Here is a 25,268-nt window from a genome sequence, read left to right on the forward strand (position 1 = left end):
ACTGATCTCTAATTCTCTCTTCAATTAAAGCACCTAATTTACAGGAAGAGCCAAGTTTTCTCAATGCAGTGATATAATTTTCAACACTTTCACCCTTATTTTGATTTTTTCTCCCAATATGGTACCTCTCAAGAATGGTGCTTACTTTTGGTAGATAGTGTTTATCTAACTTTGCAATGCATATTTCATATTCGCTTAAGGTGGTATCATCAATTTCAGGAAGATGATCGAAAACATCCTGACCTTCCGATCCTAGGCAATGCAAGAGTAACACAGTTCTTCTTTCTGCCCTTAGGTTAGTGCCACATACCTTGGCATATCTTTCGAATACCTTTTTCCATTTTTGCCATTTAATGGGTGGATCACCCGGAGAAGACAAAAAGAAAGGCGGTGTAGCAACATTCTGCATTTTGAAAATGTACTCTATAAAACTATATTGGAGAAAGAAGACTATTGGATGTGAACTTATAATTATCTAAAGATTGCACAAATTTTTGCTGCAGAGGAACACACATAAACAAAACAGTACCAGTGAATGCCTTGTTACGCCCCTTGAAAGAAAAAAAAAAGGTGTACGTGCTAAGCCTTATTCAGAGCAAAGGTAATTGAGAATGTATAACAACCTTTACTGGAAGCTAAGACCTTTTTTTTTAATGACCTCCTAGAAATAAATACTGGTTAAGAACATGTATATATATATGAGTAAAGGAAATATACAGTTGTTTAAAATGAAATAAAGAAAGAGAAAGACAAACGTGAAAAAGATGATAACAATGCAGGACTATACCTACCTCATCGAATGTGAAGCACTCTGATACCCAAGGGTATTGTTCGCGCTATACAAAACTCTTAATAAATAAATAAATAAATAAATAAATAAAAACAATAAAAGACCACCTGGTGGCAGCAAAGCATAAAATACAATCTTAAATCTAATTTATCTGGTTATGTTTTTCTCACCGGTGGCTGCACGAAAACAAATTGCTACGCTTGCTCCGTTGTGTAAAATACAATTTTAAATGCTGACTCAAACAAGCACCTTTGCATGTTCATGACAATAAAGTTTCAATCCAAAAATACCAGAACGGAGAAAACACTAAATGTGAGGTGACGTGATGATGCAGCGATGATGCAGAAGTCTTTGAGTAGGTTCGAAGGATGGAGCAGAAAAAGGAACAATAGCCGGGTGGAATCTTCAAGATGCCGGTAAGTGGTTTATATTTAATGAATGCAACTGCATGCGCTGGGGTTTTAGATGCACTGATGTGATTTGAAAAATGTAAGTTACATCTGTAGATGTGACACAACAGCAACTGACACGGAAAATGAGGAATTCAAACACTGGTCTGAGAGTAAAAAAAAAAACAATCTATGTATTTCTTCAACGATTCCACTAAATTAAATTATGAAGTCGAAAATAAAGAGCCGTTGTTTAAAAACAAACTGTTAATAACAAAGCTGTTGCTTGACTCCTTAATGCAGGACTCAAGTTGCTCAAACAAACACTCTGTGATTTTCAAGTGTTTCAAGCAGTACTTAGCCAAAGCCTTCAGCTTAAAATTTTGCAGCTGTAAATGATAAAACGAAGTTCTCGCTGTGTACGTGGAATGAATCCTTGAGGAATGCATAACTCACACAGCTAAGTAGATCCAGGAATTTCTCAGCTTGTGACAAGGTAGCAAGTATCTAATGGCACCCCTTAACCACATAACACAGCACAACAATATACTGATGAGAGCAGGTGCACACCGAAATCTCCCAACCTTACAAGTTTAAAAATAAAAAGGTGAGATGTGTGCCGATTACCCTTATGATCAGAAAGGTTGCGACAAGGTGCTTGAAAGTGCAACTTTAGAGGGAAAGTTATTCCATTGGTATAGCGTGTTAATCTTCCTTTAGTAGAGCATGAGGAAGAAAGTCAAAGTCAAATTATTTGAAAAGGAGCCAACACCAAAGCCTCCCAACCCTTTTAGAGAATTACAAAGTTAGGATGAGGCATGTGGCGAATGCTCACTTGAAAATAATTTGAGAATAAGTTGAGGAAGACTCACGGGAGAAGATTGAAGCCACAATCTTAGTTTAAATAGGTGATGTTGGGACGAGTCCTCAATCATCTGGATATGCAGGGTCAGCTTCACCACCCTCGTTGCCAGTGTAAAATTAGATAAATGAATTCAAGGAGATGCTTGATGTAGAAAGATTAAGTTTAATCCAGAGCATAAAATGTCCCATCCATCAGCAAGCAGGAGTCAGGTGCAACTGACTCAACATTCATCATGAACATTCCATCTCCATGGTGCTAATCAAAGAGCAACATGTGTACATGGAAAATACAGATTGAATACAAACATAAATATGAGCTATTTAACATAAGCACTATATTACAGTATACTTCCTTGTCATCTCGTAAACATCTGTATGTAAAAGGCAACGACCACACTTCATGGAGGAAAGCGCTGCCCAGGGGTTCATAGATACCTATCGGGTAATGCTTCATGCAGGATCCACATTTAAACAAAGAAAATGGTAAAGAGCTAACCCCATGGACAAGCCAGACTGCAGAGTCAGTTTCAGCCACTAAGAAGGGAAATGGGTCAATCTTCTCAATATGTAAAAGTGTGTAGGTTGCATTCCTCATGGACATGAGCTGCTGTCTGTCAGTCAAATTAAAAGGTAAAAAATAAAGCAGTTGCGTTCAAACAACCCCATGGCACTTTTCCAATTTTCAGTGTTTGTAAACTCCATACAAATTGCATTACTGAACGTCATTGATTCTGACCATGATACAACACAGATACATGATCTTTACAATATCATCAACAGATGAAACAATATTATCTAATATGTAATTTCGGGAAGACAGTGTGTTAATACTGTTGTCAACAACAGCAAGTACCTTTTTTAGATTAGCCTGATCTATCTCCCTTAAGGTGATGCAGCTACATTTGAGAAAGTTTCCATATTTAATTATAGGCTGCATAGATAAACCTTGTTGTTCCTGGGCCAGCAGGGCACTTGATAAAGTTGGCCAAATCAATGTTCTTGGCATAACAATGACAAATGTTATTTCACGGACGAGAGGGAAAAGTGTTGTAACCAATGTTGACAATTTTTTCCCACAGAATACGTGGTAATTGAATGTGTGTCTGTAAAACAGGGATCTAGTCTATCTTGTTTGTAACCAGGGACTTTGTTATGGAAACGTAGTTGGCAGGCATCAGCAGTCATCTGCCATACCAACCATCCTTGCGAGTCTAAACTTGAGACATTAAACGTTATATTCAGAAACAATGCTTGCAGTTCTTCAATAAAAATAATTAGTATACATGCTCCAGTTCTGAAATAGAGCCAGTGTAGGATTGGTAAGGACATTCATCTGTTTTGTAGTGGCTAAAACAACCAGGTAGTTTGATGAATAGAATCATTTAAAAATAGAATTTGTGTTGGGATTAGGCACGCGAGATGTAAAGCTTTGGTGCCACAAACCTGCCAGGATCTAGAACCCCAAACAGATTTTAAATCATTGGTGGCCTTCCACTGTTCATAGCCAATAACGAACAATTTATCCATAAACGCATTGGAATATAATAATTTCATCTGGGTTAACATTACTTTGGTGGTAGATGAAATGTTCCTGTCAAAACCCGTAAAATAGGTAAATTTTTTTACCAGGGTTTTGGAGCTACTCTCTAATGGAGTTGGGCAATGTTCCCATTGTGTGTAATTAAATACATTTTAAAAATGCATTTGTCTTATGCAGGTAGAGGTGTCCAAAATGTTGCTAACAATATAAGGTAGAGAGACAAAATATTGAAATTGAAATATCGATATACAATAATATCGATGTTATAATTTCGATGGTATAGAATATCGATGTGCAATAATATCGATAGACAGAATATCGATATTAAGGTATGTATGTTACTAATATCGAAATTTTCTTACTAATATCGACATTTTGTTTAGTGTTATGTATTTTATTATGTTGTTTATAAGTTTGTTAAACATGTTTTTTAATGTATGTTTAGAAATTAGTAATTTTGTTTACATTTTGCGTTTTAGTATCAGAGCGGGTTGTGGGTTTATAGGGAAATAGAGTGGAAAGTCATTTAATTATAATTCATATTTTCAAAAAATATGTTTGATTAATAAATCATTAATAATTAATAATTACATGGTAATTAATTATTAATAATTAGTTACTTAAATTAATTAGAGTTAATGTAGTTATATTTATTATTTTTTGTTATTGTTAATTAATAATTAATTGGGAATTAATTATCATTAAGTGATTAAATGACAATTAAATTTTTTATGTGATTTATTTATGTGGAGTGGGTTGTGTGTTTATAGGGGAATAGGGTTCGACATAATTAAATTAAATTAATTAAAAATATTGTATTTATTTATTGGTATTTATTGTTAATTAATTGTTAAATATTTAATTGGTAATTAGTTTTTTTTAATTATTTCATAATATTAATTATGAATAATTTATTAATAATTATTGTTTATTCTTGTAAATATCTTGTTAATTAATTATTATTTGGTAAATAATTATTAATTGGAAATTAATATGTGTTAATTAGTTAATTTATAATAACATCAATGTAATAATATTAATTGTTATTAATTGATTAATTGATATTTATATTTATTGTGTTTTTTTGTATGTGTAGTGAGTTGTGTGTTAAAGGGGGAGTAGTGTCGGAAGTAATTTTTACCCTCCTGCTATCCAACGCTTTCCCTACTGTTGCACTCTCTGGAGTGGGAATAGTAATTTTTACCCCTACGCTATCCAACGCTCTCCTTACTGTTGCACCCTCTTTAGTAGGAATAGTAATTTTTAGCCCTACGCTATCCAATGCTTTCCCTACTTTTGCACCCTTTGGAGTGGGAATAGTAATTTTTACCCTTACGCTATCCAATGCTTTCCCTACTGTTGCACTCTCTGGAGTGGGAATAGTAATTTTTACCCCTACCCTATCCAACGCTTTCCCTACTGTTGCACTCTTTGGAGTGGGAATACTAATTTTTACCCCTACACTATCCAACGCTTTCCCTACTGTTGCACCCTCTGGAGTGGGAATAGTCATTTGTACCCCTCCGCTAGCCAACGCTTTTCCTACTGTTGCAATATGTGGAGTAAGTATATATATTAATTTATATGTAGAGTTTTTAATTTATTTCAAATGCATATGTATTAGTTAATATTTTTAAAATATAGTTTAATGTTTATATTTATAATTTGTTAAATTATCTGTATTTTTAAATTAATTTTACATTATTATTAATATTTTTAACTTCGATATTTTTGTACTACGATAGTTTTTTTCTCAATATTTTTGTACTTACCTTTATGTAGATAGAACTCCGATATTTTTGATGTCCATATTTTTGTGTCGATATTTTTGTATGTCTATATTCTGTCTGTCGATATTATGTCATAGATTCACAATATAAATCAGCATATTTTGCAATATTTAAAAACAAATCTTCAGCATCAAAGGAGGCATAAAACTTCTTATCCGAAATTAAAGATTGCACTGTTTCCACATCCTAATCATACGATTGAATGTTCTGTTTCACTACATCACCCATTGAAACATGAAGTACATTTGGTACATTAATAATCTCTTTTGGATCATGAATCTGGTAATCTACAGGATCCCAGACAATGCCGTCAGCCACTGGAAAGGCTGCGATGTTAAGAAAAGTCTGGTCTCATTTCATAATGTGAAAAGATAAATGCGGAGCCAAAGTTCCAGTCACTAACTGAACAGCAGAGTGTTCTGGCAAGTAATGGCGATAGATGAGTAAGAAAAAGACTGTCACAAAACCAATGGACATAAAACAAAATCAGAATCAGCACCAAGCAGATGTATGTTCAAGGAGGGACCAAATAAGTCTGTTTAAACCAGGAGACATAAAATACTGAATTTAGTGGGGCTAAATGAAGAAATAGATGTCGAGTCAAAGGAAAAACATGACTGGTTAAGTGTAGTTGGATGCAAACCAGGCAACAACTCGCTTTTGGGATAAGCATATTCAGTTTCCTCTGCCCCTGGTGAAGTAGGTTGTATTAGCAAGGAATGTGTAACAGAGTCCATCTCGATGGCAGTGTCGTGTTACTCGCAGCCAGAAGCGCCAATCACAGGATTCCTCAATAGTGCTGGGTATGATGCAGCAGGTGTAATACTATTCAGAATCGGCCAGATGATTGTCATGACACATACATAGGTTACCACTAACCTGTTCAGCCGGATACAGCGGGAGTGATGAGCGGTGTTAAGTTTCCCTCTCCCTATCTATGGCACCACCTGTGAGTATATGAGAAAACTCAGCAGATACTACCATAACCGGGAAAGAGGAAAAAGGGACAAAGAAAACAATAAAGATGCTGAAGCTTAGAACTTCAAAGAATTGCAGTTTGTGAGCTGTTAAGGTTTCACATCACTTGATAGCCCTGTGTTCCCTGTATAAGAAATAATCACAACAAACATAAATTCACATACCACTGCAGGTACTATCAATGTATTATGTGAGGAATTGAACTTACTGAATTAAGCTGCCGCATGTATACTTTCATAAAAGGCACAAAAAATTGAAAAAATAAAGTAAATGGAAAATAACAATAGTTCTTGATCACTTTTTCTCAGTGATATATACCCTCTGAATATAGAAACAGAAGTAGTTGCTGGAACTGATAAGAATGTACTTATCTGCACTCCCATACTCAAATGGATATCCACAGTAGATGTTTTTCAATGAAGAGTCAGTACAAACAACAAAAGCACTCCGAGCCTCCCAACAGCTCTAGCTCCGGTGTGAAAACATTCCCACGATATCCTGCAGAAATGAACCAACACACTCCTTGAATTTCAAAAGTCTCTTTCCATTTGGGTGCAGATTCCTGTACCATTAGGACCACCCTGCGCCCTTTCCAGAAATTCCTCACCTCTGGGGAATCTTTAAGCCTATACGAGTTAAATCCACAAAACTGAACGCGCTGCCAGTGCGAAGTAGCTATCAAAAGGAAAAGCACTTCCACGCGCCTTGAATGCCCAATTCCTTCCTTCTCACGAAGGAGGTGGGTTATCTTTCACCAGCACGTACCTGCGCTGCGGGAAATCAGTATGCTGGGAACCGGCAGCCAAAGTGCAACAGCGCACTTGTAGTTTCTTCTTTCAACTCGCGTTCGAGCGCGAGAATGCCTCTGAGAATCCAGCGCAGAAATGCGCTATGCAATAAAGTACTGTGGATGAGAAAAAAAGCTTCTGGCAATGAATAAAGACAAGCGGCCAAGCTTGTCTTCTAGAGCAGACGAGGTGAGTGCTTCACTAGGGCTTGATGGGATCGGATCTCCAATGTCAGGTGACAAGCACCTGATAGCTAACAAGGAGGGGCTTACATAGCGGTTAGAACAGGTTGCATGCAGGCAGCAGGGAAGACGCCTTCCTCAGGATTTTGGGAGACGTAGTTTAATGCATTCACACCCATTTGCCCTATATGTGCCTGTTATTTCTTGCGTGGTGTATGTAGCTTGACATTGTTCACAGAGATGTATCTGTTGTCTTTTCGACCAGTAAGTGGAGGTAAAATGACTGTATGAGTACCCTTCACGCCAAGCACTGCAACCAGTGCACGATAAGAGGAGCCAAATTCCTCTTTGTTCTCCACCTTTTCTCAGACCAGATCTTCAACTTTAGGTAGCCAGCAAACTACAGGACTATGTAGTGCAGCATCAGTGGCAGAGGGTAAATGTTCTTTTGCAAGACTATCACGGGTCCCATGTAAGTCCTGCAAAATAGTTGAATGATTATCTACATCAAAGGTTGCAGCTGCTGCCATCATGTCTAGACCGTCAAGGTCCGGAATACACTTTTTATGCCAAAGAGCATTTGGTATGGGGTCTGCCCACCCAGAGATCTTCTAGGGAGGTTATTAAGTGCGCGATGTACGCCATAAAAGTGGGCTAGCCAGTTCCTGCCTGTACCTAAGAATCTAGCTGTCAAGGATTCTTTTAAGTCATGGCTAATTCGTTCCACAACTAAATTACCCTCAGGCCTGTATGTAGACAAAAATGTTACCTGCACCCCCAATGACCTCCTTGCAACCTTGTATGCCTTGAAGGTGAACGCTGGACCTTGGTCAGAATGGAAAGTGCCACACATAAAGACATGCAAATCCCTGGTGACGTTTCGAGCGACTGCACTGCGCTGTGCCCAAACCCACATGAAACGTGTGCACGAATCAACTGCAACTAAGATGTACATATAAGCAGTATTTTAGGAAAATGGACCGCAGTGATCAAGATTTACACAACCAAAAGGCCTATTAGAAATGCAGAGTTGTGTCAGTGGCAGACGAGTGACAAATGTCACACAAAAGAACATAATTACGGGTCTGTTTATATAACCCAATGCCAACTGTTATGTTGCTGCAAATCGAAACCGTCGCAGACACTCCAGCATGTACCGAAGCAATGCTGCTGTTTTTAAAGAAAGTCTGCAGTCCGCGTCGGGAATCAACCTGTCACCAACATTATTTATTCTCCCTTACGGAACTCGGTTGGGACGTAAACGATAAGTATACTTTGAAGGGAACCCTTGAGGGTAATTTCCACCCTTCTCTGTAGCATCAACAGCTGCCAAGATTTCATTATCAATCTGAGTCATGAATCTTGTAACGGCTGCAACGGAAAATGTGGCTACTGCTGACTTGGCTGCTTCATCAGCCAAGCTATTGTCGACAGCGTGTGCACCCACAATTTGATGGCCAAGAGTATGTATAATATGCGTGAGAGGCAGACGTTGTTTAAGATCTGCCACTCAAACCCAAAGCATCTTATGCTTAATTGGGCTGCCCTCAGAATTACGATACTCATTCTGAGACCAAAAGAATAAGTTGTCATTGAAGGCATGGACACAGTAATAAGAATCACTTACAATCAGAGTAGTCACATTAGGATCCGCAAACTTTAGTGCAAGCACCAAAGTGTGCAACTCTGCCAATTGGGCGGTACAGTCTCCCAATGCCTGTGCATGCACAACACAGGATTTGAACTCACCATTCACCATGGCACCTGCCACAATTGCACAGGCCGCTGAATACACATGCTTTGAATTTGTTGCCGGTTACGCTGAACCATTGGTGTAAATGATACTATCGTACTCCACAAGCGGACGCATAGACAGAGGAGGAGGATGAACAAATTCATACTGCAAGAACTCCTGTGTCTGTAGCAAGGAGTCAAAGTTAAAGGTGACAACTGCAGATGTCAAGGAAGTAACCCACTGTATCCAAGGTGGATGCAAGGTCTTTGAGTTTGGTACACTTTCCTGTGTCACTGCTTCAAGTGCAGGGTAAGGTGTCACAACTAAAATGTGTTTCCTTTGTGCCAGTGTACGTTCCTTCAAGATCGCCATCTGCACAGTTGTCAATACTTTTTCAACACAGGAAAATCGCATCTCGGCTGAAGTGTATAAATGAGATTTGTAAGCAATAGGCACTGTGTCACCTTCATTAAACATCAAGTAAGTGAAACCCCACTGCGCCTGGGATCATTCTTAGCACCAGGTTTGTGTGTTTATCACGCGTTAACAAGTATTTAGATTCAAGACGATCAGACTGCAAAGATTGCAGGATAGCTGATGTTCCAGAAGCCAGTAGACTTTTGAAAAAGTTGGTTGTATCAATGCATAAAGAGGCTTGATACGCTGGGCATATTTGGGAATGTAAGTGCATCCAAAGTTATAAAATCACAGCAATGATTGAAGTTTTTTCAGTGTTGTCGGAGGTCGCAAACATGAGCATTTCTCCAAGTTACATAGTTCCGAAGTTACATTTGTAGCTGTGGTCCGCAAACAAAACAATGATGCGGTCGACTCGGCAGCGATGCAGCCATAATTCGTCCTCTGTGAGATAAACATCATCAACGTATGAGTACGCATACAGGTCTATGCTGTCCAGCGAAGAGACAACACAGGGGGCGAAAACTCTGGGGCTGTTCTTGTAGCCCATAGCCAAATGCCCAAAATGTTTGTGTTTACTATCGACTGTAAAAGCGGTCCATTGACCGCATGCCGGGGACAGATTGTGACTGAAAAAGCCATTCGAAATGTCAAGTGTACTTTTACATTTTTTATGAACAACACTGTCTACAAGAGCAGAACTATGGATAGTTTGAACAGCAAAAAGTGCGACAATGAGAGATCAAATGGCAGTAATCCAAAACTATGCAGTAATACCCATCGGGTTTGGTAACAGTAAAAAGAGGGTTATTCATTGATGACACACATGTCTCAATCACTCCTTGATTCTCTAACTGTGTCAGAATCTCAGAAACTGGACCTTTCGTCTCCCACCAGAGGGGATATTGGGGTTGTGACGGAGGCATAGACTGCAATGGTATCTCATGGGGTGGAAAATCTTTATCCGAGCCCACATGCGTACAGTACAGAGCCAGTGCAAGCACCACAGCCCACTCTTCTGCAAAATACTTTGCATGACCCTTGAAGATATTACATGAAAAACTCCAAAGTATCACTTCCTCTACTTTAGGAGCAGCAAGAACAAATGGTGGGGGCCAGTCTGCCTCTGTCAACAATATGTCTTAGGAAGATGTCAAATTTCCCCCAAAATATCCCTTTAATAACATGTTGCATGAGACCCTTAATTAGAAGAACAATATCATATAGGCTATCTGGGGGAGTCACTCAAGTGTCAGCTGTTCCAATTGTAATGAAAGTATCAGTTGCTCTCACCTCCAGAAGTGGACGCAGTGCCTGCCGCACTATGGTAACTTCTGCTGCGCTGTCGAGCAGCGTTACTGCCGAAGTTATATTCTGGAGTCGTCATATATCTAGCTGTCAATGCTGCAACCTTCTTTTTCTGAAACTGTGGGCGCTGATGACGAAAATCATCTTGTTTCACTTTTCCGTCGGTCTGATGCTGTTGCTCACGTCCTTGTGGAGCACCTCGACTTCTGCCGCGCTCTTGGCGTTCACCTCCATTTGTTTGCTTGCCTGATGTTTCCTGTGAAGAACGAGGAGAACCCTGATCGGGAATCTGAAATCTGTCAGGTGATATAATTCTCGAGCGGTCGGGCAAATCATAAGTACGCTTAGAAGAGTTCATTGTTGGTGATGCGGCACGTGACCCCTGTTTCTGTTGTTGCTTTCCCTGCTTCTTATCTCTCCAATTCTTTTTATTAAAGGTTGGACGCTCATCTTTCTCAGACTGAGACTTTTGTTGTGTTTATGGTTGAGCTAATGTTTTAGCAAAAGACTTAACATCAAAAGTATTGCGTCGAATGGTCTCATAAGCCTGGGCAATCATTTTCGGTAGTTCTCGTGGCCTGTCCAGTTCTGGAACTAGGCCAAAGCATAAGCTACTTGAAAGTTCACTGCACCTCCCTTAACATTAGCAAAGATCAGATCAGAAACTATGTCGAACACCCTGACTAATCCTCAATTCAACAGCTGCTTCTGGGACGTGATCATCTGGAACACACTTATTCACGGAGGGGGGTAGCGTCGTTGAGGGAGTGCCAAAACATTTTGCATATACTGCCGCAAACACCTTTCCCCAATTGCTACAACCAGTTAACTCAGGAATTAAGCTTTTCTGCAAACTGATCATCAGTATCCTGTGTTTTTCCACAGGAGAGGTGTTAGGAAATACAGCCTCCAGCTGGTCAATTTTTTCAGCAAGCCAATACAGTAAATCATCCTTATTTTGAGGATGCCTGCCAATTACTGAATTAACTATAACAGGACTGATAGTCACTTAGTGAGGTCCAGCTGGTTGTGAAGCAACACCAGGTGGTCCCACCTGAACGTTGTGCATAACATAATGGACAACAGCTCTATGCACCCGTACTAAAGTGGTGTGCATCACACAGAGCTCATCCATGTGAACTGTTAGATAACATGGGTGTGGGGTGTACCCAGCCAAAACTGGCCAAGTGGCCCCATTAATGAATAAAGGGCCCAAACGGATCAGAGTTACTGGGTGTGGGAGAGTAACAATAAACCAAATAAGGTAATGCCATGCTGGGAGTGGAACTTCAAGATTTGTATAGGGTCGATATGCGTGAGGAAGAGCCGAAGCAGTATAAGTATGGAACAAATCATCGTCTCCATTCACTGCCAGAAAAGTGACCCATGAATAGAACACTTCATAATGTTGTGTTGGTTCAGCTTCCACCACAAAGATAATTTCAGCACCCGCATCTGGCACTCAAATGTCAACAGAGTGCTGCGCGATTATGTGCTGGAATATCTTCCTCAGCCATGAAGAGGAAGGATGTATAAAACCTAATGCTTGGCAGCATAATAGAGGGTAAAAACCCCTTTTAAGAACATCAAGCTTAAACAAACCTATACAAAAATCAAAATAGGAGGTAACACCATCACCTCTGTTTCCGGTAACTGAAGCGAGGAGATTGTGGACAAGCACACGTTCTACTCAAGCGACTCGCAGATAAGAGCCAGACCAAACGTTGGATGTTCCATGTTGCAGGGATACTGCACATATACAGAACTATGCACAAGAAAACAGGAACTCTGTGTACAGTGGTGTACTGACCGCCCACCTTAGTGCCCAGAACCCTATTCCGACTAGCTATAGTGTCTCATTCGTTCTCCGTACTACAGTGAAGCTACCAATGATTTGATATCCTAGAACATGTAACTCAGACTCTCTCAGTAATCGTGGGAGCAAGAACACTCTTTCGCTAATTCACTCACACTGGTCCACAACCTAAGTAATCAGAGACACAGAATAGTTTAAAATGTTTATTTTAACTAACATGCTCTATAATGCAGTACACAAGCCAATACTAGCAGCAAAATACATAAACTCAATATATTGAGCATTGTTACAATTCCATTAAATATTAACAGGGATATGATTTTTCAAAGTCAGTGGAAAAAAGGCATAATGAGCCTTGCCACCCTCCGTGTGCTAGGAACTAGTTTATGATAATTATAGAAGACCTCTGGGCTTTGTCAGGGGGGCCCCATACCTCCAGGTTTAGATGCAAAGATGTACATCTCCAGACAAACACAGCTCTTCTCGGAAAGATTTTTTTCAAGTGTCTAACATGCACAAAGCCATATTAAAAGCCTTCTATTTTCAGTAGTACAGCGGTGGTTGTATTATGTCTAACATCCATGGGACTGACCAAGGCAGATTAACAGAGCATATTGTTTTTTGACCTTGAACACTATGTGCGGACGAACACCACGGAGTTCAGCAAGAAATGTGAAAGGCAGACAGTTCCCATGTGAGCGGGCATAAGCAGAGGATTCGAGAAAGCAAAATCATGTAAAAACGTATGCAAAAGCGGCAACATGGCTGCCAAACATATACTAACTTATGCTAACTTATCAATGTACGCAGTGAATCCCATATCCTCACTACACTCTGATGAAATAGAAATTCTTCTGCTTGGTCCTACCCCATAAATCCATGGTGGGATAGTTGCTGGCCAGATGTGCTGCCTTTACCCCCTTCACCTGCTGCTCTGGTCAGGAATCAAGAAGTAAAATTTGAACATCGACTCTCCTTTCTAGGTCAGATTTCAGCTATAGTCGTCCCTGCATAATGAGGGTGATTAAGAATTTATTTGGGTATATTGACACTTGAAGCTTAGAGAATGGTGGTCCTTGCGCTAATTATTTCTAGGTTGGACTATGCCAATGTTCTTTAGAAGGGCATTCCAAACTGCATTATCATGCTCTTGCAAGTGGGTGAGAATGCAGCTGCAAGTCTTCTATTCATATTATCTTGCCATGCCTCCTTCTACCTTACAGAGCTGAATTGGCGGCCTATTAAGGAGAGAATCTTATTCAAATCTCTGGTGTTGGTAAATCACATATGCTATGAGTCAGGCCCCCAGTATTTAAATGACAGGATTATTCCTTCTTGCCCAGTGAGGGCACCTCACTCTGCTGGTACTCTGTTGCCATCTGTCCCTAGAATCACATGTTTGAGTCAGGCAGTTCCTCCTTTTACTGTTTGGCTTCTAAAGACTGGAATCTGCTTCTGTTTAATCTTCATGACAACCAGAATGAATCCCAGGTCCAAAATGCTAAGAAAAACGTTTTGTTTACCTCACCATAAGTACACTGGTTGGAATGATACTTGGTTCCTCATCATCGGGACACTCTTTGAGTAGCCATGTGCTTTGCAAATTCTTTTTCACTCATTCTTTCTTTTCATTATAAAACAAAAGAAGTGAGTAACACATTTTCCTTAGTGTTTTCACCTCATTGCCAGGGCTATGATATTCTCTGGTGCATTGATCTTGACACATATTGCCAGATATTGCGCCTTTTATTCTAGTCTGAATGCAGCTGAAGGGAAATATCATGGGGCCAACAGTGGAGTTCCTAGGGTATAAAATGAAAAACATAATTAAGTGTAACTTTTTGCAGTCTCTAGTGAGCCAAGCCTCGGGCAGTTATTGCTTTGGAAGAATTAGACAGAAGGTAGGAAAATGCTTCTCTTTTCCTTTTGCTGTTTTGTGACTTCAGAAGCTAGAATAGTGGCCTGCAACATACCTGATGCTATCCCAAGCCACAAATGAGGTGAGAGACATCGTATATCCACTGAGGGCCACCACGCATCTCAACAACAGGCCAGTCCTGGTGACTTTATTGCTTCCAGTAAAGCATCTGGTAGGCAGCCCTGCTGTTTTCAGGTCACACCACAGGTATAGTAGGCCTGGTTGGCAAGGGAAGTCTCCTCGACTGTGGTCAGTTTAGGGAACTCCACAATGATGCAGCTAACACCTGCCGCTCCCCTCTGTTCCAAGCCTCCTTCTATCTGAGTTGAATGATGCTTAAGCATGGGAAGAAAATCCGTTCCGCTCGAGGATTTTGCGGATTTTCAGTAAATTCGCAATCCGCGAACTCTCGCGAATTTACCGAAAATCCGCAAATTCGCACGCAGCGGATTTTTTTCTTGGTGATACAATATTGCGGCGTGCGGCGTTTACTTACCATCATTCAGCGTTTGCCGAGTTGTTTTTCTCGATATTTTGCGAGTGCTGCGCCATTTTGGATCTTGATGCGGGATCCCGCGGGAGTTTGGTGACGCATCGCGAGAGTTCGCAATTGCGAACATGTAGGTGTGGCGGGCAGCAACAATCTCGCACTCGCGACATTACAAAGTTTGCAATTCTGCACAAGAAATCCACTAGCAAGCAGCATAGACCTTCTGAAAATGATAATTTTTATCAGAATAACTCCTCAGGGTGACATTTGCCTGCACTTTTTTGGATTTGAGGCCTTTTGACTTTCTTTGGATCACTTTTGGATTAGAAATCAACTATCACAAGTAAGTTTGTTTGGGGCATTACAGTTTCTGTTCTGCAGAAAAACGAGTTTTGCAAAACTGAAAGCACTCAGCAGGTGCAAAAGTTCACTCCTCATTAGTAACCATTCCCTGTAGTACTTCCTGAGGGGCCGCTCCAGAGTTCAGTTGCCTATGTTTGTTTGGGGCATTACAGTTGCTGTTCTGCAGAAAAACGAGTTTTGCAAAAATGAAAGCACTCAGCAGGTGCAAAAGTTCAAACTCATCATTAGTAACCATTCCCTGTAGTGCTTCCTGACTGGGGCCCCTCCAGAGTTCAGTTGCTAGTTGCAACAATTCTATGACCCTGCTCTGACCCTCACAGCAGGCTCATAGAATAGCTACAAGTAGGCCACAAAGGTCCTGGAAAAAAAATTTGCCCTGCAACAGAAAGCAAATTACAAATAAGGAAGCAGGTGCCAGACTGGAATTTTAAAACAGTGACACATTAATAAATCAACCCCAAATTAATTCATGTCAGTTGAAGCAGGGCAGGTGTGCTTGCTTTTCCCCCCATAATCTACAGTGATGAACCAGAGGGTGGCATTGATGTACCAGAGGGTGGCATGGGTGAAACAGGGTGGAAGTGGTGAAACAGAGGGTGCTGTGAACTTGTTATGATGAACCAGACGTAGAAACAACATAGTCGCGACCGTTGCGAGCCGACAAGTAAGTTCGCAATTACGAACTGGTACAAAACCCTTGCGAACTTGCAGAAACCCTTGCGAACACAAAAAAAAATCGGCAAATTCGCGAGAATTCGCGGATTTTGCGGATAACGAGTTCGCAAATACGCAAATTCGCAATGCCAGATTCACAAAATTAACCCTGCATTATGTCTAGGTGGTGCTATTCACCTCTTAATCAGGGGATCTAAAGAAAAAACTGCTGTGTTTAGGGTCTTGTAAACTCCCTCTTCCCCTCTATCACCAGGGTATAGGGGCAATAGGTTTGCCAGGATGGTAGAATGATGCTAGAATTGTACCCGTCTACCATGATCAGGTCCAGGAGCACCACCAAGCATCACCAAGCACTGACTATTCCATCAGTGTCAGGCCACATCCTCAATACTAGGAGTACATTAAATTAGCCACATAACAAGGATCTTTAAATAACATTAATATGACTAGTGATTTTGGTTGTGGATACATTTTCTTATTTTATTTTGGAAATCCTCTATTATGACTAAGGGGCAAAATACCCCCCGGACACTTTGGTCCCTTTGCTAGCGCCTTACTAGAACCTATATCAACTTTGGCCCACTCTACACCCAACTTCACTGTGCTAGGGGACCTCAATATTCAATTTGACGACCCCGCAGACACAGGGACTGCTGATCTGATTCTAGATCTGGCCGCCTATGGCCGCCAACTGGTCAATACTGGAGCCACCCATATCAAGGGCCACCTGTTAGACCCAGCTTTCACAAATGTCCGTACCCTCCAGGCTAACCCCTCCTGCCCCCTCCCCTGGACGGACCACTTTTTAGTCCCTCTCTTTTTGCCAGGAGAATTCAAGAAGCCACGTAAGCCGGCCACGTATACTCGGGACAGGACATGGTCCAGACTCTCTACAGAGGACTGGACCAGAGCCCTGGAATCAACGACCCCCGCTCCCTCAGGGGATCCTGTCATAGCGGATAGCAATTTCAGGAAGTGGATTTCCAACTCACTCGACTCTATCCTCCCTATAAAAACCCGCGAAGACAAAGGCGGAAAGACAGGGGCAGCCCCCTGGTTCAGCCCGGAACTTAGAACCCTCCGCAAGGAATGCAAAAAAGCGGAGCGACTGTAGAGAAAGGACTGGCTCCACTCTAGCAAAGATTCCTACCGGAGGACGGTACGACCATACAAATCTGCTCTGAAACTCACTAAAGCCTCCTATTATGATGACAGAATTAAAAATTCCACTAACTCCGCAAGAGAATCCGTTCTCATTGCCAAAGAACTTTTAAAAATACCACAACCCCCTCCACTAACCAAGACCCCACCGGACAGGAGCAATGAACTCGCAAAATACTTCGACTCCAAAGTCTCCCACATCCTAGCCTCACTCCCACAGCTACCTAGCCAGTCACCACACCGGGACAAGGCTGCGCCTGATACTTGCCCAGGAGGCACCCCCCGCCCTCAGCTAACCGCTTTTAGGGCGGTCTCTTCGGATGAGGTTGGAAAGACTCTGGCTAAAATGAAAAGTGGCTCTCCGTGTGACCCTGCTCCCATGATGTTTCTGAAAGCAGTCGCCCCTGTGATAGTGCCCCCTATCCTGGAGCTAATCAACACCTCTTTGTCCCAAGGCTCCATCCCTCCCAGCTGGAAGTGGGCAGTAGTCAAAGCCCTTCTTAAAAAACCCCAATTGGACCCCACTGATTTGGCCAACTATAGACCGATCTCGCTCCTCCTGGGCATCAGCAAAATTGCTGAAAAACTGGTTAACGTCCAGCTCTCTCAGTTCCTTGAATCCAATAACCTGCTGCGCCGTTCCCAAACTGGCTTTCGTCCTGGCCAAGGCACGGATACCGCCCTCCTCGCCGTCATCGAGGAGGCAAGGTGTATCCTAGATTCAGGAGGGTCAGTGGCAGTGATCCTCCTGGACCTTAGTGCAGCCTTTGACACGGTGAATCACCGTGTCCTGCTTCATCGGTTGGCCAGGGCGGGACTTGGGGGCACAGCATTGGCTTGGATAGAGTCCTTTCTATTGGACCGTTCGTTCCAGGTCTGGGATGGCAACTCCCGCTCCAATTCTATGCCTTTGACTAGTGGGGTGCCCCAGGGTTCCTCACTTAGTCCGACTCTTTTTAACGCCTATATGGCCCCTCTTGAGGACGTTGTGGCCCCCTTTGGCATCAAGATTGTGAGCTACGCGGACGACACACAACTGGTCGTCTCGCTCTCACATCTTGACCAATGCCCAGACAACCTCCTGCACTGCCTCCAGGAAATCCATCTCTGGATGTGCGAGTCCTCACTCAAACTCAACGGGTCCAAAACTGAAGTTATGCTGATGGGCAAGAAATGGTCAGCAATTCCACCATCAGTTTGGCCCGATGTCATGGGTGAGGTGCCCGCCCCTAAGAAGGAAATCAAGAGTCTAGGGGTCTGGCTCGAACCAGATCTGTCTATGAAAACTCAGGCAACTAAAACAGCGGTAACTTGCTTTGGACTTATGCGATCAGTCCGCAAGATCCTGCCGATGCTCCCTCCCCAATCTAGGAAACTCCTGGTGCAAGGACTTATCCTTGCCCGATTAGACTACAGTAACTCTGTCTATTTAGGAGCCCCCGAATTTACCCTGGGCAAGCTTCAACGAACCCAAAATGCGGCTGCCCGGATGCTAATGAATCTTCCCTCTAGGGCCTCAGCCAGGCCAGCACTCAAGGCTCTCCACTGGTTGCCAGTGCGAGAAAGGATCAAGTTCAAGGCAATGTGCATCGCTCACAAACTCCTCAATGGACAAGGTCCTTCCATCCTGGGAGATATGGTTACCCCGTACAAAGCCTTGAGATCCTTGCGCTCGGACAATGAGCGACTTGCTAATGTTCCTAAGTTCAGGAGGGTACGCACCGGAGGCCGTCGCTTTTCAGTAAAAGCATCCTCATGCTGGAACTCCCTCCCTCGCTGCCTGCGGCTGGAACCTGTCTACTTACGCTTCCGCAAACAGCTTAAAACTCTGCTGTTCCCCAAATAAGCTCTTTCCCTTCCCTCCGGCCAACTCAAGTTCTTACAGCGCGGGGATGCCACCGAGTCACCAGGCGCTCTACAAATCGTTAAATAAATAAATAAATAAATAAATATATTCACTGTAGTGATGCAAGAACAATGGCTAACCAAGTGGATAACCCGCTGTTTTGACAGTACAATGGGAAGCACGCTCTTCCCCTTTGTTTTGCCACCTCACCCCAGTGAACCATTCTTGAAAATGGAAATGTGGTTGACGGTTTCACCCAGCTACTCCTCCTCTCTCAGACCTTCTCAGCCCTGAAGAAGACAGAAACATGTGGGCTGCACTGTATCTGTTTCAAACTCATTTTTGGGTGCCTGAGCAGCTCTCTACAGATCTTTGCTGACAGGACAAAACTCACAGCGCAGACACATGTGTCTCACAAATCCACTGTCATCATTGTACTAGCTGTCTTTTCTCAATGTGAGTGAGGGGAAGAAGATTTTGGTCAGCGAAGGGGTGGCATGGATCAGAGATGTGCTAGGTGGGTGGCAGGAAGCAATGAATTTGTTTATTTAATATTTATATTTGGGTTTAGTGGTCAATTTTATGATGATGGTGGGTATAGATGGACAAGTATTTATTTTTATTAGTGGTGGGCATGTGTTGAGGATGCTGAGGTGGGTGGCAGAAGGCAAGTTATTTCTAATGAATATTTGAATTTGCGTATTGCTGGGAGATTTTCAGTAGGTGATGGGGTGGGCGGCAGAAGGCCAGATGTTCATGTGTTGATGTAGGGGGCAGGGTGGGTAGGTATAATTCTAGGTGGTGAGGGAAAGAGGTAGAAGCCCAAATCTTCATTGGAGGGCAGAACATGCAATATGTGGCTTTGAAATTACTCTGCAGCATCCACATATATATAAGAAGTAGGGGAGAAGAATTTGGTGTAATTTGCTAAATAAAAAGATAAATTACTATATTGTTGTCAAGCCCATAACTAATTAGTACACCTACCATACTTATCATTATTGCCATTATATGGTTTGGAATCTTACCTGTCATGGGCACTTGACCAACCCATACAAGTGAGGCAGTATTTTTATCAGGAGAACAGTGGGAACGCTGGATGGTTGGAAATGTGTGCCTGCCTGATGATGCCACATCCGTGCCACACAGAAACTTGAGGAAAATGTGACTTTTTATCTAATTTGAGGTTTACCGGGGAATCTGGATAAGAAAATGTTGGAGGATCCTTGCAAAAAGAACATTTGATGGGAGGAATGCTGAACTAAATCAAACATTCTCCCTGAGTACAGAGATCAAGGACTAAATCCATAGTTTTTTTGCTCACATTCTAGTTTGGACCCAGCAACATGCAAATCAGTCTTGAGCCTGCTCCCCATTGGAACAGTCTAGCCCAAAACCCTAGGCCAGGTTCTCCCTGGAAGGGACACAACTATCTTAGGACTGTTTTTGAGGTATCACCCATCATCAGCCAGGTAAGATTGATGCCAGTGGCATGGTGAGCACGAGACCCACATTTGGCCATATCCGTCCCATTCAATTGACAAATGCAACATGAACAATTGATGGACGGAAGGCTGAGCAATGTCAAAAATGTACCCCAAGTACACAAGGCTGAGCCTTAATCCAAAGTTTTCTGCTCATCATGCCATCCCAGTTGGACCCAACCATATGCAAATCAGTCTTGTCTGCTTTCCATGGGAACAGTTCAGCACGAACCACCAGGCCAGGTCCTCCCTGGAACTGAAAAAAAGCCAAACCTCCCTGGACTCCCCCCGGGTGTCTAGTATCCAGAAATGTCTGGGTTTGCTAGGTTTTCCTAGATTCCAGCACATCCCGAGACCAAAAACACAGGTTTCCCCTTCACAAAACTAAGTTGTTTTGTGATAAATAATTTTGATATTTCCACAATACTTTTTGGAACCTTCCCTTTCATGGGCACTTAGCCCACCCGCTGGGTAGTAGAAAATATATGCCAGCCCAGTCGTCCCATAACTGTCCCACACTGAAAATGTATGTTTTTATCAATTAATTCTCGTAGGGGTATATTACGAAGGCGGGTGGACCGTAATGGTATGCGGGACCATCCGCCAGGGGTGCGGTGGTCCCACACGTACCGTCACTTTCCTTAGTTAACAAAGAGAGCCCAATGAAGACAACTGGCTACCAGTGTTCCACTGGGGCCTGAGGGTTCTTTTTAGCTAGGTCTTTGAGCACGTGCACTCTATCTTTTCCTACTGTTAATAATTTTCTTTTCTTACAGTTCAGTAGTGCCTGTTTAATTCATTGCTTGCCTACTGTGTTGGATGTTTGCATTAACACTCTCTTGTTGTTGGTAATATTGATTTAATGAGGGGCATGGGAGTGTTTTTTCCGACCCTTACTCTCTTGTTGATTGAATCATGATTGAATAAATGCAGCACAGGATGGGAAAACCCCCTAGCATTCAAGGTGTTGAAGAATTCCTCTGAAGCAAAACTTGTGTTGGCCCCCTAGCTCTGCGTTCAATGTAAGGGGGATGCACTCCTTGATTTTGATATGGGTGCGCTGTACGTTAGTGACTCATTATGCCGCATTAGCTATTTTTTACAAAAAGCCCTAATTTGTAGTAATGATACTCCCTGCGTTCCTAAGTTTGTCTCACAGCAGGCAGTGAAATGTGTTCCCATTTCTAATCGTCAGAAATCATTGTTCGCGCTTTACTCGGGAATGAACTCAACAACCTTTTGATGTGACCCTTGCGATTGAGGCGTACAACTGGACCTCTGGCCCCGCAAGCAGACGACCTATGGCCTACATACAAACGTAATTGAGGCTGGGTAGGTTTTCCTCCTCTGATTATGATCCTTAGTGGTCCTCTCTCCGTGTTTATTGCATGTTTTCTGTATTTCACATAAAAAATACCTTTCTTTACAGAAATCCTTCCACCTTCACGACATCGATGGACTGTTTGTTCTACCATTGAGACTTTTTGAAGATTCTGCTTACATGGGAATGGGAATATAAATTGATTCTCTTCCCTCCCAGTGGATGAAGGGTAGGCATCTGATTCTATAGTAGCTTCAGTGGGTATGGAAATGGATTTTACTCTGTCTTTTTCTTAGAGAGATTGTCCTATTTACATTTCAGATCCGTTTTTTCCTTGTGAATTCCTCTCAGGGAATCCCAGCTAAAATCATTGGGGCATATTATCAAGGGGGTTTATCTCCGCTTTTTTGGCTTTAAAAGCCAAGAAAGCGGAGATAAAATTATCTCCCTATTACCAAGCTGTCGCTAACACCAGTTAGCGACAGCTAGTAGGAGATAGCGACCATCTTGGGCCCCACTTTGCATGTCAGTGATATTTATCACTAATGAGATGCAAAGTGGGCGTGCCAAGATGTTAGAGACTAAAAACAGTCGCTAACATCGCTATCTCCTATTACCAACTTTTGGAGATATTTGCGCTAAGCGGGAATATCTCCAAAAGCTAACACCTGCCCTGAGCAGTTCTTAGCCATGTTATCCAATGGGAGGTGGATAACATGGCTAAGAGCATTTGCTCGATAATGCATGAATATCGCTGACTTTTCAGCGATATTCATGCATTTCGGCCGTTTTTTATCGCATTTGCGATAAACCTTGTTAATAGCAAGGTTTATCTGCGATAAAAATCGCCGATTTGCGGCGATAATTTTTGTCTCTAAACAAGTTAGAGACAAACATTATTGCTAGTTGTTGGTAATATGCCCCAATATTTGGTAGGTATATGGACAGTTAAATGCATGTTCTTAAAGCATGACATTGTATTTGTGTGATGGGTTTCATTACTCATTTCACAGTGGGGTGTGTGGATTTGTCTTAATATACAGTGATGTTACTTCTGATGAGCAGGAGCACGGGGGTGTCTTGCTTCTTACCTTTCTACCTACCTTATCTGAGTTCTCCTCTGATGCTCATTCTTGTGGCCTTTGTATTGGCCCTGTTTATTGCGAAATATTCATATCTTTGACTTTGCTGAAGCTGATGGTCTGCATGCTTAAAATGTGTAATATATTGGATAGCATAAGGATATTGAAGTGCATGTTGATTTCATGTTTTTCAAAAAACATTTAGGTGTGTGTGTTGTCCCACCCATATCCACAGTCCACCTGATGAACGTGTGACTCCACCTGGGGCTATACACGAAACACATGTTGGCGTTTGAAGTTTGTTCCAAGTCCATTGGATTGTGTTCTCTTACAATCGGGAGAACCCACCTTACCATCAGTAGGCCGTCTTACCACCTTGAGTGAAGTGTGATGTCTTATGATTGATGAATGTCTGTATGAATGAGATTGGTAGTTCGAATGAAGTGATGTGTGGGACATTATTGATGATGTTTATTTATGACAAATTTGTAGATCTTTTAGTCTGTTTTTATATTATGAAAAAAATAAAAATTGTTATTTTTCCAAATTTTGTCTGTGATTATTTGGCCTAATAACCATGTCGGGGTCAGCTTCAGGTCACAATGTATAATCTTGGGACTCAGTTATAGGGCCCTCAGTATTTTTAAATTTAGGCAGTACCTTTCTATGTTTCATCTGTTCTACTTAATTCCCCTGTGCTACTTGCCTAGTATTAGTTTCCAGGGGTCCCGCTTTTGAGTGATTGCTGCTGATCGATTAGCCAGGTCTTGAGTAGCCTCCTGAAGGTGAGTAGGTCCTTGGTCTGTGTAGGAGGATAAGGAGGGTGTTCCAGGTCTTGGCGGCGAGGTGAGAAAACGATCTGCCACTGGAGTTCATTCTTTGGATGCGGGGGACTGTGGTACGGGTGAGGTTGAGGAGCGGAGCTGGCGGGTCGGGGTGTAGAAGGTGGGTCGATTGTGGTATGCTGGTCTGGCGTTGTGGAGTGCCTTGTGTGCGAGGAGCTTGAAGGTGATCCTTTTGTTGACGGGGAACCAGAGCAGATCTCTCAGGTGGAGTGTGATGTGACTGAGGGATGTCGAGGATCAGGTGGGCGGAGGCGTTCTGTATGCGTTGCAGTCATTTCAGCAGTTTGGCTGGGCTCCCGTGTAGAGGGCGTTTCCGTAGTTCAGCCTGCTGCTGACAAGGGCCTGGGTGACCGTTCTTCCTGTGTCGGTGGGGATCCACCTGTAGACCTTGAGGAGCATGCAGAAGGTGTTGAAGCAGGCAGAGGAGACGGCGTTGACTTGCTTTGACATGGAGAGTGTTGAGTCGAGGATGACCCCTAGGTTATATGAGTGGTTGGTGAGTGACGGTGTAGCTCCTAGGGTGGTCGGCCACCAGGAGCCATTCCAGGCTGAGGGGTTGGAGCCAAGGATGAAGACCTCCCTTTTGTCCGAGTTCAGCTTCAGACTGCTGTTCTTCATCCACTCAGAGACAGCTGTCATCCCTTTGTGGAGGTTGTTTTGGCAGTGAGGGGGTCCTTGGTGAGGAGAGGATCAGCTGTGTGTCGTCAGCATAGGAGATGATGTTGAGGTCGTGCAGCCTGGCGACGTGGGTGAGAGAGCCATGTAGATGTTGGGCAATGTCGGGCTGAAGGATGATCCTTTGGGGAGGCTGCAGATGATCGCTGAGGCTTTGGAGCAGAAGGGGGAAGGCAGATGCTCTGGGTTCTGCTGGAGAGGAAGGAGGTGGTCCATTCCAGAGCCTTGTCTTGGATCCCTGTGTTGTGGAGGCGTGTGCATAGGGTGCGGTTGCTGACAGTGTCAAAGGCGGCTGATAGGTCCAGGAGGATGAAGGCCGCCGTTTCGCCGTTGTCCATCAGGGCCCTGAAGTCATCGGTGGTGGCGATGAGGGTGTTTTTGGTGCTGTGGTTGCTGCCGAACCCAGACTGGGATGGGTCCAGGATCTTGTTCTCCTTGCTGTGGAGGGTCAGCTGTTTGTTGACGGTTTTCTAGATTCGATCACCTTCACCAGGAACGGGAGTAGTGAGATGGACCGGAAGTTCTTGTGGTCCCTCGGATCTGCCTTGGGTTTCTTGAGGAGGCCGTTGATCTCGTTGTGCTTCCAGCTCTCCGGAAAGGTCGCGGTCTCGAAGGAGATGTTGATGGCCTTTTGGAGGTAGGGAGTGATACTGGTGCTGGCTCTGTTGAAGATGTGGTGAGGGCACGGGTCTGACGGGGAGCCAGAGTGGATGATGTTCATGATTTTGATTGTGTCCTCATCATTGTTATTGGTCCAGGTGAGCAGGGGGTCGTTGTGGGTGGTGGACGTGGGGTCAGAGGTGTCGTTGGC

Source organism: Lissotriton vulgaris, chromosome 7 (genome assembly GCF_964263255.1).
Source record: "Lissotriton vulgaris chromosome 7, aLisVul1.2, whole genome shotgun sequence".
Classification (NCBI taxonomy): domain Eukaryota; kingdom Metazoa; phylum Chordata; class Amphibia; order Caudata; family Salamandridae; genus Lissotriton; species Lissotriton vulgaris.